This window comes from Poecilia reticulata, linkage group LG2 (genome assembly GCF_000633615.1).
Source record: "Poecilia reticulata strain Guanapo linkage group LG2, Guppy_female_1.0+MT, whole genome shotgun sequence".
Lineage (NCBI taxonomy): Eukaryota > Metazoa > Chordata > Actinopteri > Cyprinodontiformes > Poeciliidae > Poecilia > Poecilia reticulata.
Window position 1 is genome coordinate 42,454,798 of NC_024332.1, and position 10,325 is coordinate 42,465,122.

Sequence of the window (10,325 nt, forward strand, 5' to 3'; positions counted from 1 at the left end):
TAAATGCTGCCACTGCTGGAGGAAACCATCACACTTTCACCTGGAAAGTACTGAGTTCAAACTGAAATGGGACCAAAACCCAGCAGGCTTTGTCACACGCATCCTGATAACAGCCTGGAAGACGTCAGGCTTTAAACATCGCTGATGATCACAGAAGGTTATTTAAAAGTAGAAATAAAGCCAGACGTTTGAGCTTCTCCACACAGAAGGTCAGCTATTCGCACAGGACGAAAAGTGGGATTTTTGACCCTGTATTCTGACGCGTACGCAGCTCGTGAGCGACAGATATCGGCAGCAATCGACAGTTTACATTTTCACTCACGGGAGTCGAAATCTGTCGATTGCGGAATCCTTGGAGGGGGGGAGCGGGCGGTGCGGGAGGTGTTAACGACTCTACTTAGCATACGAATAGCCTAGCATATGCAAAGGCGCTTCAGCAAACCCACGTGGTCTGGATGAAAAACTATGACATCACAGTTCATCATTGACATGTGATTGGTTGGTTGATGTGTGCCCATTGGACAGCACTTATGTCTTTATAAATAAACCCCGCCCCAATCATTAATATTTTTAACGCTGTATTTTAAAAAATCTATATAAAAAATAAAATGCTGTATTAAAATGCATTCATTTGATATTGCTTATATGCAACATGTTCATATATGAGGAACATAAATGAGGCACAAAAGTAATTTTTTCTTTATTTCATTTTATTTTTTTTACTGTTTGCACACAAAAGACGACATAAATGCTTTTCCATTTCTGGACCATCTGGTCTTTCAACATGTTGAAAAAMMCCCAAAGCTGCTCAGAACAATGAGGAATCCCCCCAGAATGGCAATGTGTGAAATAATTAAGGAAATAATTCAGTCTGGACAAAAGTGACAGGCTGCTTAGTAAAGCCATTATATTAGCGCGTTGCTATGCTAGTTCCTATAATCTGACTTTGATGCTGCTTCCTCTCTCATTTGCTTCACTTTAATCACTCAGCAAAGACTCACAGACTTCAGACCATCTAAAAGCTGCTGCTGCCCCACGCAGGGCGACATCAATTAGGTTTGGACGAAGCTACAAGATGAGTTAAAAAAATTAATAAGGCTCTTTGTGTGCAATTAGTCTTCAGGAAGGGCTTTGATTGTGGCCTGAATGTAAAATGTTTTGATTCCATCAGAAAATCCTTGAGTTACTTTTTATTTGCAAAGTTCCTGCTGGGATTTATTTGGTATTAAAGGATTTTTATATACGTCTGCACAGTGGCACAGTTGGTAGAGCTGTTGCCTTGCAGCAAGAAGGTTCTGGGTTCGATTCCCAGCCTGGGGTCTTTCTACATGGAGTTTGCATGTTCTCCCTGTGCATGGTGGGTTTTCTCCGGGTACTCCAGTTTCCTCCCACAGTCCAAAAACATGACTGTTAGGTTAATTGGCCTCTCCAAATTGCCCCTAGGTGTGTGTGTGTGTGTCTCTGTGGTGCCCTMCGACAGACTGGCGACCTGTCCAGGGTGACCCCACCTCTCGCCCGAAACGCCAGCTGGAGAGGCACCAACAACCCTCCTGACCCCACTAAGGGACAAGGGTGCAAGAAAATGGATGGATGGATGGATGGATTTTTATATACGTTGATATCAACATTTAATCCTGACACCAAACCAACTCCTACAAAATGTCCCAACTTCTACATTTATGACAAGATTGTTTTCATGTTTTCTGGTTTTATTTGTTTGCTTCATCTCTTCCATTTCCTGCAGAAACCCACCTGTTGTGTTTTTCTCCAGCTGATGTCTCCTGGGGAAGCAGAGGTTGGCCAACAGGAGATCAGGAATGAAAGGTTAAAGGTAATCGGAGATGTGCTTTGCATAACCAGACCTTCTGTGGAAGAAAGATAAGGTCTAGAAACATTGCTCTAATGCGATCGATAGATTTCACACAGATTAACATTGTTGTCTTTAAATGGCTGACTGGGTGGGCTTTGCTCAATGCTGGCTGACACCGAGGGGGGAGCGCTGTCAAGAATGGGAAATCAATGGGATATTTGTCAGAAGAAGATTCCTTTTCTCACCATCTGAGGGAGATTTAAGGAGACCAATTTCTGTGCAGGTGTTGGAAAATGTGGAAAAAACAGAAAGATGGAACCGAAGGATGAAATCAGATGAAGGGTAGTGCTAAATGATAATATTTCATTGTTATTTGTTTGTATCTCTCTATTCTGGATCTTTTATTAGAAACAGTTTAATTAAAATGTCCTTATTTTATTCAGGAAAGTAACAACAAAAGTAATCTGAGCGAATTCTGCAGGAGAAAACACAAAACAGTTTACTGCACTCATCATGAAACTCAACATCTTAACAATATGATAAGGATTAGAAGGGAGACGTTGTTTCATAAATATCCCATCCAAAGCAAACAGTGATGGAAAAACCTTCACTGATTTCCAGGAAAGGCATCAGAGACCTTCCTCTGGCTCTGATTGGTTGTTTCTAAGCACATTTATGTTCGTAATTTTGATTTGAACAGTTTTATGATTAATGAAGAAGCGGCTAAGCTTCACCATTATCTCCTAGTGAAGTACACCGAATGCAGAGGTACGTTTGTTTTTCATGCTGACTTTTACAATTGGGTAACAAAATCAGCTTAAAAGAAACGGTAAGATGTTGGTGAAATGTGGCTGATTGGCGTTCCAGCCTGGAGACCCGTTTCCCTACAGAAGCCGGGCCCCCTGCTTAGTGTCCGTGTCCATCTCCAGGCCCCTGGGACTAATCTGCCTGGTCACAGGCCGAAGGGTCAGGATYCGATGGAAGCGCCTGGCTGGGATTGGCTCACATCCCTGTTTTCATTTGAAAACACCTTCCTCCATGTTGTCTCTCATTACTCTCCCAGCACAGGGGCCTCTGAGCTCCCTCTCTCCCCTTCCCAGACCCCCTGGTATCTGGGTTAAACTGCATCGTGAACGCCTGGAGGGGCGGGTTCTTTCTGGAGCCATAACTCTACTCCTTTGGCCCCAGAATGGAGACATTCCTCTGGAAGAGAGGCTGACCCGAGGCCTGGGGCTCAGGACCTGCGTGAACCTGGTTTAATTATATTAGCTGCAGTATTTTGACCCTTTGGCCTTGGCTTTCAAAAGCACTTTAAGTCAGGAGGGTTTTCATCACCACCTGATTTGCAAAGACCCCCTGGTGTTTTGGTGTGCTGCACTAAACCCCATCATCAAAACTATTTGTCTGACAAGGTCACGTCACATGAACTTGATGTGCTCAGCCCCGTCCTCCATTTCTCATCTTTCCATCACAACCTCTTTTGTAAAGAGAGCCGTCTGAATGGCAGTCGCTTCAGGCCAGTCTTCCCTCCTCTACAGAGCCGGGTGGTCGGGATTACGGACCATTTTCTCCGTCATGATCCGTGCGTCATGGAGCCGCCTCTGGTCTCAGACTGCATGTCACAATCCCAGCAGAACGCAGTTAGAAAAAATACCTAAATAATTAAAAATCACTTGAAAGCATTAATGCGCGGTGTCTACCTTTGCAACGCTTCTCTGCTCTGTGCATTATCATTTCCCAGCGGAGAAGAGATTAAATTAGCGTTCTGTTCCACCTAATTGCGCAGCTCAACAAATTAACATGGCCTCATTCAACCTGGTGTTTGTGAAATGCAATTCACGCTGTTTGTTTCATGTTTAAATAAACATATCTACATATGAAAAGATTAGTCAGCTCTATTAATATCAGTAAATGCTTCATCCGTCCTGACAGACACAAATCCAGACCTGTGGTCCATTAAGGGCTCAGAGAAAGACACGCTGCTCCTCCAGCTGGAAGGAGGGGAAAGCCGATTCAATCAACGCATGCATTTCTGTTGCTGTTAATTGCAAGAACAAATTAACGAGATATACTGCGACCTGATAGCTGCCTCTGCAGAGAGTTTGTTTTTCGACAAACCCCCTTACGCAGCACAGTCGCGTTAATAAATACCGAGCTTTCAGCGTCGCTGCAGGGAGGGAAAGCAGTTGGTTGTATTTATGGTTTCAGTGACGACAACGTAAAACATGAAACACTGGATGCTAGGTAGATGTATTTTTATCGCTAAATCATGAAACGCTTAAAATCTAGAGAGAGATTCAGGGTAAAAACGGAGAACAGGGCGGAGGCTCTTTTCTGCATTTTACTGCTGAAGTGAATATTAAACTGTAAATACAAAGACTGGCAAAGAGCTATGCACACAGTTCAGAACCCAGACAGAACAACGCGATCTGAACGTAATTTGGTCAATCAGACCAGCGACGGAGATGTAAATTATTCAGTTTGTTATAACGGCCACCAGAGGGCGTCATGGGAATCACGGTTCTGTCGGTGGAACAGGAAGTTACCTGCCAATCGAAGGCTAACCCCCAATAACATTCCTAAAAACGTCTGAACCTTTTTAGGAGGTTTATTAGAAGCATAAAAAGGTGTCGGCGAAAAACTGGGGTACCAGTGATCCTTCTGTCGGCCATCTTGTCCTTTTCTACGCAATGGAGGTGCAGAAAAAAATGTATTTAATAAAGAATCATAATTATCAGTTCTGGACATTTTGAATCAATTCAAAATGCTCAAAAATCAGTTTCAAGTCATACGTCTTTGCTGCTCCTCCACTCGCCCACTGTGTGTGGTTTTAATCATTTTTAAATGTTTTTCATTTAGGAAAAAGCCAGGCAGCTAAGCTAAGCTAAGCTAAGCTAAGCTAAGCTAATGCTGGTAATTTAAGGCACATAATTTTATGAACAAACCTGTTTTTGTTTAATTATAAACTGATGGAATTGATACAGTATGGAAACTAAATGTTCTGCTTGTTTACACTCTTTTCTTCCTGTCTGTCAGATAACTGAACTCAGTTTCTACATTCAAAACAATTTTTGAAAAGATAAACTGGTTTCTGAATCAAATTGTGATCTTAAAAATTGGATTCGAAAGGCTCTGAAAGATTTGCATCATTTTAAGCCAAAGTCATTTTAAGTCACTGAGCTCCCTCACGGTGTGAGTTAGACTCCGTTACGGTGGCTCATTGGGACCAAACCAGATTTTGGTTTTGCTGACTGATCTGGGAAAGTGAAGCAGACGATGCGGCTCTAGTTTAGTCCATGACTGATGGTGCGACGGATCATTTCCAGATTAAATGTTGCTTTAATCTGTTGTGGTTAATAAAGAAAAAGCAAACCTACAGATTTCTGGTTCCCACCTTTACGCCTGTACCTGATATCTGGATCCTGGATGTGAGCAGCTTCCTCTGCAGAGTGACTGAGCTGGATGAGTTTAAAAAGGAGCCACTGCTCTTCGTTTCAGTGACGGCAGCTCAAGTGGCTGAAGCATCTGATCAGGATGCCTCCCAGGCTCGTCCCCATGAAGCTCCTCCAAAGGGAGACCCTGGGGCGGACCCAGATCAGACCGGAGACACTGCGTGGTTTTTCTAGTCTGGGAATCTCTGGGATGTCATGAAGGAGAGTCACTGGGGAAAGAGATGACCGTCTGTCCCTTCTGGACCTGCTAGTGCAGCTAGTGCTTTACGAGGTTGATGTAATTAATCTGGGTTTCCTTTTACAGAACCAAAACTTTTGTTCATTCTTCACGAAATGCTTGTGAGCGTCTCTGAGGTCATTTGGCTGAGATATTGCAGCATCTTGGAAGAGACGAGCAGTAAATGTTAACTTTTTAATTTTATTTATACGACTTTTATCTACAGAGTAATTAACCTCTAAAATAAAAAACAGTCTTAGCGAAACCTGGTCGTTACGTAAAACTTTCAATTTACAAAGTTACACAATGAAAATACAAGATATCTATAAATTAAAATATGTATCAATGTTTCTAGAAACAAGTACATGAAACTGAATCAGCCTAAAATAATTATAGTTTTGATTTTAATTCTTGACACATTCAGTCAATCTCATGCTTGTTCAATGTAAAAATATGGATACAAATCAATAAACAATGAGTTATCACTATAACTTTGGATGATGGTGACATACGAATTAGATTTTTATGTTCGAAATGAAGTGCTGAACTTGTGACTTTTTCTGTTTCATCTGCACATGATTAGCTGGAATTACACTAAAATGAATCAATTTATCAACAAGTCATATCAGAACAGACTGAAAATGCAGAAGATCTTCTACCACTTAAAATAAGTTATCCTATTAAATACAGAAAGACTTTATTACAGAGTTCATCTGTGTAGCAAGGCAGACATATTTCTACTGCTTTGACCAACGTAGAGGACATTTTGTCAGAACGTGAAGCTACATGTCTTACATGATGAGGGAACATTGAGCAGGACCTGCAGAACCTCTGGTCGGGTCAACATGTCCGCAGCATCCTGGGAGTCACTGGGGAGTGAGTTTAGTGATGCACAACAACAACACCAGGTAATACTGATGCAACATTTTTATGAAAATGTGCTACATGTAGCCAACATGGCATTGATTTGAATGAAGTCTGACATTTAGGTCAACATTTAGTCAAGAAAGACTTGGGAGTGCAGACAGAGATGTTAGCAAGCATTTTCTGTAAACCAAGTTGTAAATCTCACTCTAAGCTGAGTGACTCATATTAAAATAATCAACAAGTCATATCAGAACAGACTGAAGACGCTGAAAATCGCCTGCATGCTTTTATTTTTACAGCTTGACTTTGACGTGAGTCAAATCATCTCTGGGATTTTTGGCTAAAAATATGTTGGTCTCTTTTACAAACAATACCTCATTATAAATTACAATATTACAGAAAAGCACATTTATTTCAGTAAATTCAGTAAATGAAATGTATCATCCAGGGTTTTTACACCAGAATGACGTTTTCAAGCCTTTGTTTCTGTTAAGAAGGATCATTTTCCACTTAAAGCTGAAGAAAACATAACATTTATGATTAGAAAACAATCAGGCCAATAAGAAAATTACAATAAAAACAGTAATTCAGAGATGTGGACTTAATGGAGAACATTTAATGCCATCTTATAGGCTGTAATTTTCTTTTAATCTGACAAACAAGCCTCATTATTCTGATTCATTTAGGTAACAAATTACTGACCGTTTTAACAGAAGACAGTTGGTTAGTATCAAATTGTTGCATGTTTCCTTCAGAACATGACAGATTTTTTTCCCTCTGCGATAAAAGAAGAATGTAGATCAGGATGGCTGGAAGCAACGAGCTTTAAAAGCTGTGCAGGGTGTAAAGGTGTGCTGGAAACAAGAAGCACATTTACGCTGAACCTGCAGACCTTGCTGACTTCTGCACATCACTGTGTGATAAAGCGCATGCTATATCCTGTTTATGGCACTTTGGAGCAACCCCCACCGCCACCCATTGTTGTTGGTGCATATACAAGCCGCCTCGTTGGAGGACTTCCAGTAAAATGAGCTGGAGGGGGCGAATGTACTGGAGACGGGCATGCATCAAGGCCAGAGAGATCTTGCATGTGTGAAGCAGAGAATTAGCAAGTAGGAACAGATTTGAGAGGATAAAGTGCACAGAGAGCAGCGGGGGGAGGGGCTGTGTGTGTGTTTGGAGTGTGATTAGATGTGTGTGTTGCTCTCTCTTCCGATTCTTCTGAGATAAACGTTCGCCTCGGACTGATCAGGGAGTTTATGATTTATTCACAAAGTCCTGCAGGCCGCCTGAGTCTCCTGGCAGCTGCAGGGCTCAGACATGAATGCAGAGATGGAAACAAACAGCTGACCGGCTCTTACTCACACAAGCAACCCAAGGACCATCAATTTATTTACTCGCGGCATTCTGCGGGAACGTCGCTGTCACATCACTTTGCCTGTCCTTGTGTTTGCGATGCAGCAGTCGAGTAAAATCAGTTTTGACCAGCGGAAGCCAGACAAACAATTTGCAATCGGATTTGATTTACAGAGGCCACTGCCAGGAAGCCGTCCGAAGGGATTTGTTTTACGATAAAAGTGACCAAGAACTGCGAGAGATGTAATTACTGTTCAGGGGAAAAATACGGACGATTATGCAAACAAATTTCTAACATTCTGTGTGATATTTCCATTTATTTAGCTGCATTTATGAGACGCCGGTTCTCCTCTGATTTAAACGCACAATTAGATTTTTTACAACCCGTTTTTGTCTCAGTGCTAAAAGTGAAATTCATTCAGGTTATTGTAAGAAGTGATGTTTGTGCCCTGTGCTCTGCAGACAGTCCGGTTTACTCCTCTCTGTTTTCCTGAGTTCAGAGGATGTGCAGAGCAGCAGGAGACGATTAGAGACACACCTGATTCTGCTGCAGAAAATTAACCACCTGAATGTCTTTTTATCATCCTTGAAGTGAAAACAACTCTTCAGTTGCCAACAGGCTAAAACATGCAGCGCTGTGAAAGAAAAAAACAACAACAATACCATGGCAACCAAACGGGAAAGTAATGTGAACAGAAGCGTTAAGCTGCACCGCAGAGGGAACTGGAAAAGGTAACGCTGATTGAAAATTTAAATAAATTCACCTGTCAGCAGGTTTTAAAGCCAATCCAGGGCTTTTCTTTGCAACTCCATACATTCAGCTCTGATCTTTAAGGTGTTTCAAGAAAGCTGCACTTTGGAGAGGCTTGATTTAAGTTTTAAAGCCAAACCGAATCCTGGAGCCTCCACTTAATGTCACAGGCAGATTGTGTAACAGAGAATAAAACACTTTGTGTACATCTGAGTCGTTGCTTTATCCCTTCCTACAGAGGCTGACAATGAATGAGTAACTGCTGGAGAAACTTTGATACTGGTAGCTATTCATCAGCAGCATAAATCTAGATCCACTGTAACACCAATCCTGGAAACTGCTGAACACGTCAACATCCCGTCTAAATGCTTCTCATGTCAAGATTAGGGAGTAAATCAGGAACCGAGCTCTGATTTAAGAAGCGACGGCTCTCAGGAGTTTGGAGCGGCGCCGATGCTAATGTGAGTTTGTTTTGCATCTATTATTTGTTTCATTATTTGAAATTTTGCCAACTGATGAGTCTGTTTTATGAAGGTCTGATATGAAATTGTTAGGAAAGTAATCAAACTATTTCAAAATGTTTGATTTTGTACTCAAATATTCTATTTTATTCCACCAAACTCAGTCATGATGTTAATGACTTTCTGCTGCCACAGAGTCCAGGAAACACGCTGATATGACTCAGTCCACCAGCACACACACACACACACACACACACACACACACACACGCACACACGCACACACACACACACATGCACATGCACACACACACACGCCTGTACCTTTGGAGCGACCAGCTAGCCTAACAGTCATGTCATTAGACGGCTACAGAGAGCCCACAAATACATGAGAAGAACAGAAAACTCCAAGGATTTTGCTTCTTTGTACGTTAGATGAATAAATTCAGTACTATATAGCAGCGTCCTTTAGTACTGTAAGTAATAACTGAATGTAAACACCTTCCTATACGTTGTTATTCTGTTCCTGATTTGTGCAGTTGCAGTTAAACACTCAATTAATGGAGGGTAATTATAATCCTTTTGTTTTCCATTTATTTTGTACATCAGAATTTTCCATTTTTAAATCAAAAAGATCATCTGAAGATCCAGTAACTATAATAACTTGAAGGCTTTGGACACAGACTGCTGCATCCTGGGTGCACAAAGGAGCGTGATCACAGATCCTTCCTACCAGCAGCTCCAACCAGGAATGTCCCAATAAACTCACTCAGTCATTTTAAATCACTTCTTAAAGCTTATTTTTATTCGTTGGAGTTTAATTGAGGCCTGATGCTGTAACTTCTCTGTTGTTTTATTTCTGTTCTTCTTTTAATCAATTTATTTTATTGTGTTTTCATTTTGTACAGAACTTTGATGCAATTTTAACCTGTTTTTAATGTCAGGTTGACATTTACAACATTGCTGGTATTTACAGTTTTTACAAAATGTTCCTGTAAATATTGTTGCTATTTTCTCTGCACAAACATGTTGTACATTTTTAATAATCCCTCTCAGTTCCACATTTCCTCTTATCTGGAAACGGTAACGTTTTTAATAACTAACATGGTTCCATTTGCCAACTTTCTGCTGGTAAACTCAGGGCAGAAAAGGATATTTGTATTTTATTTTGACTATTTTCTAATATTAAATTAGATAAAATCCACGTTGTTTTCAGTAGAGGTTAGTTTGGTCCTTTATTTGACTGAACCCAGGTGATAAAATGCTTTGGCATCTATTTTCTTTGACTTATTAATAAATGGGTAAAAGTTAAAAGAGAAAACAAAGAAATCAAATGTTTGCCACACATTTTAAAAGTCAGCCTGCTGGTTTTGGACTTGATCTTCATATCAGTCTTCATCTCTTTCGCTATA

At 40.9% G+C, this 10,325-nt stretch overlaps 1 long non-coding RNA gene across 1 annotated transcript; it reads left to right on the forward strand.

Moving 5' to 3' along the window:
• The first annotated feature begins 1,747 nt into the window (after window positions 1–1,747).
• Window positions 1,748–8,900, forward strand: LOC108167251 (uncharacterized). Its single transcript, XR_001777602.1, has 3 exons — window positions 1,748–1,831; window positions 8,295–8,434; window positions 8,692–8,900. It is a non-coding gene; the product is annotated as an uncharacterized LOC108167251 (long non-coding RNA).
• Window positions 8,901–10,325: the final 1,425 nt, after the last annotated feature.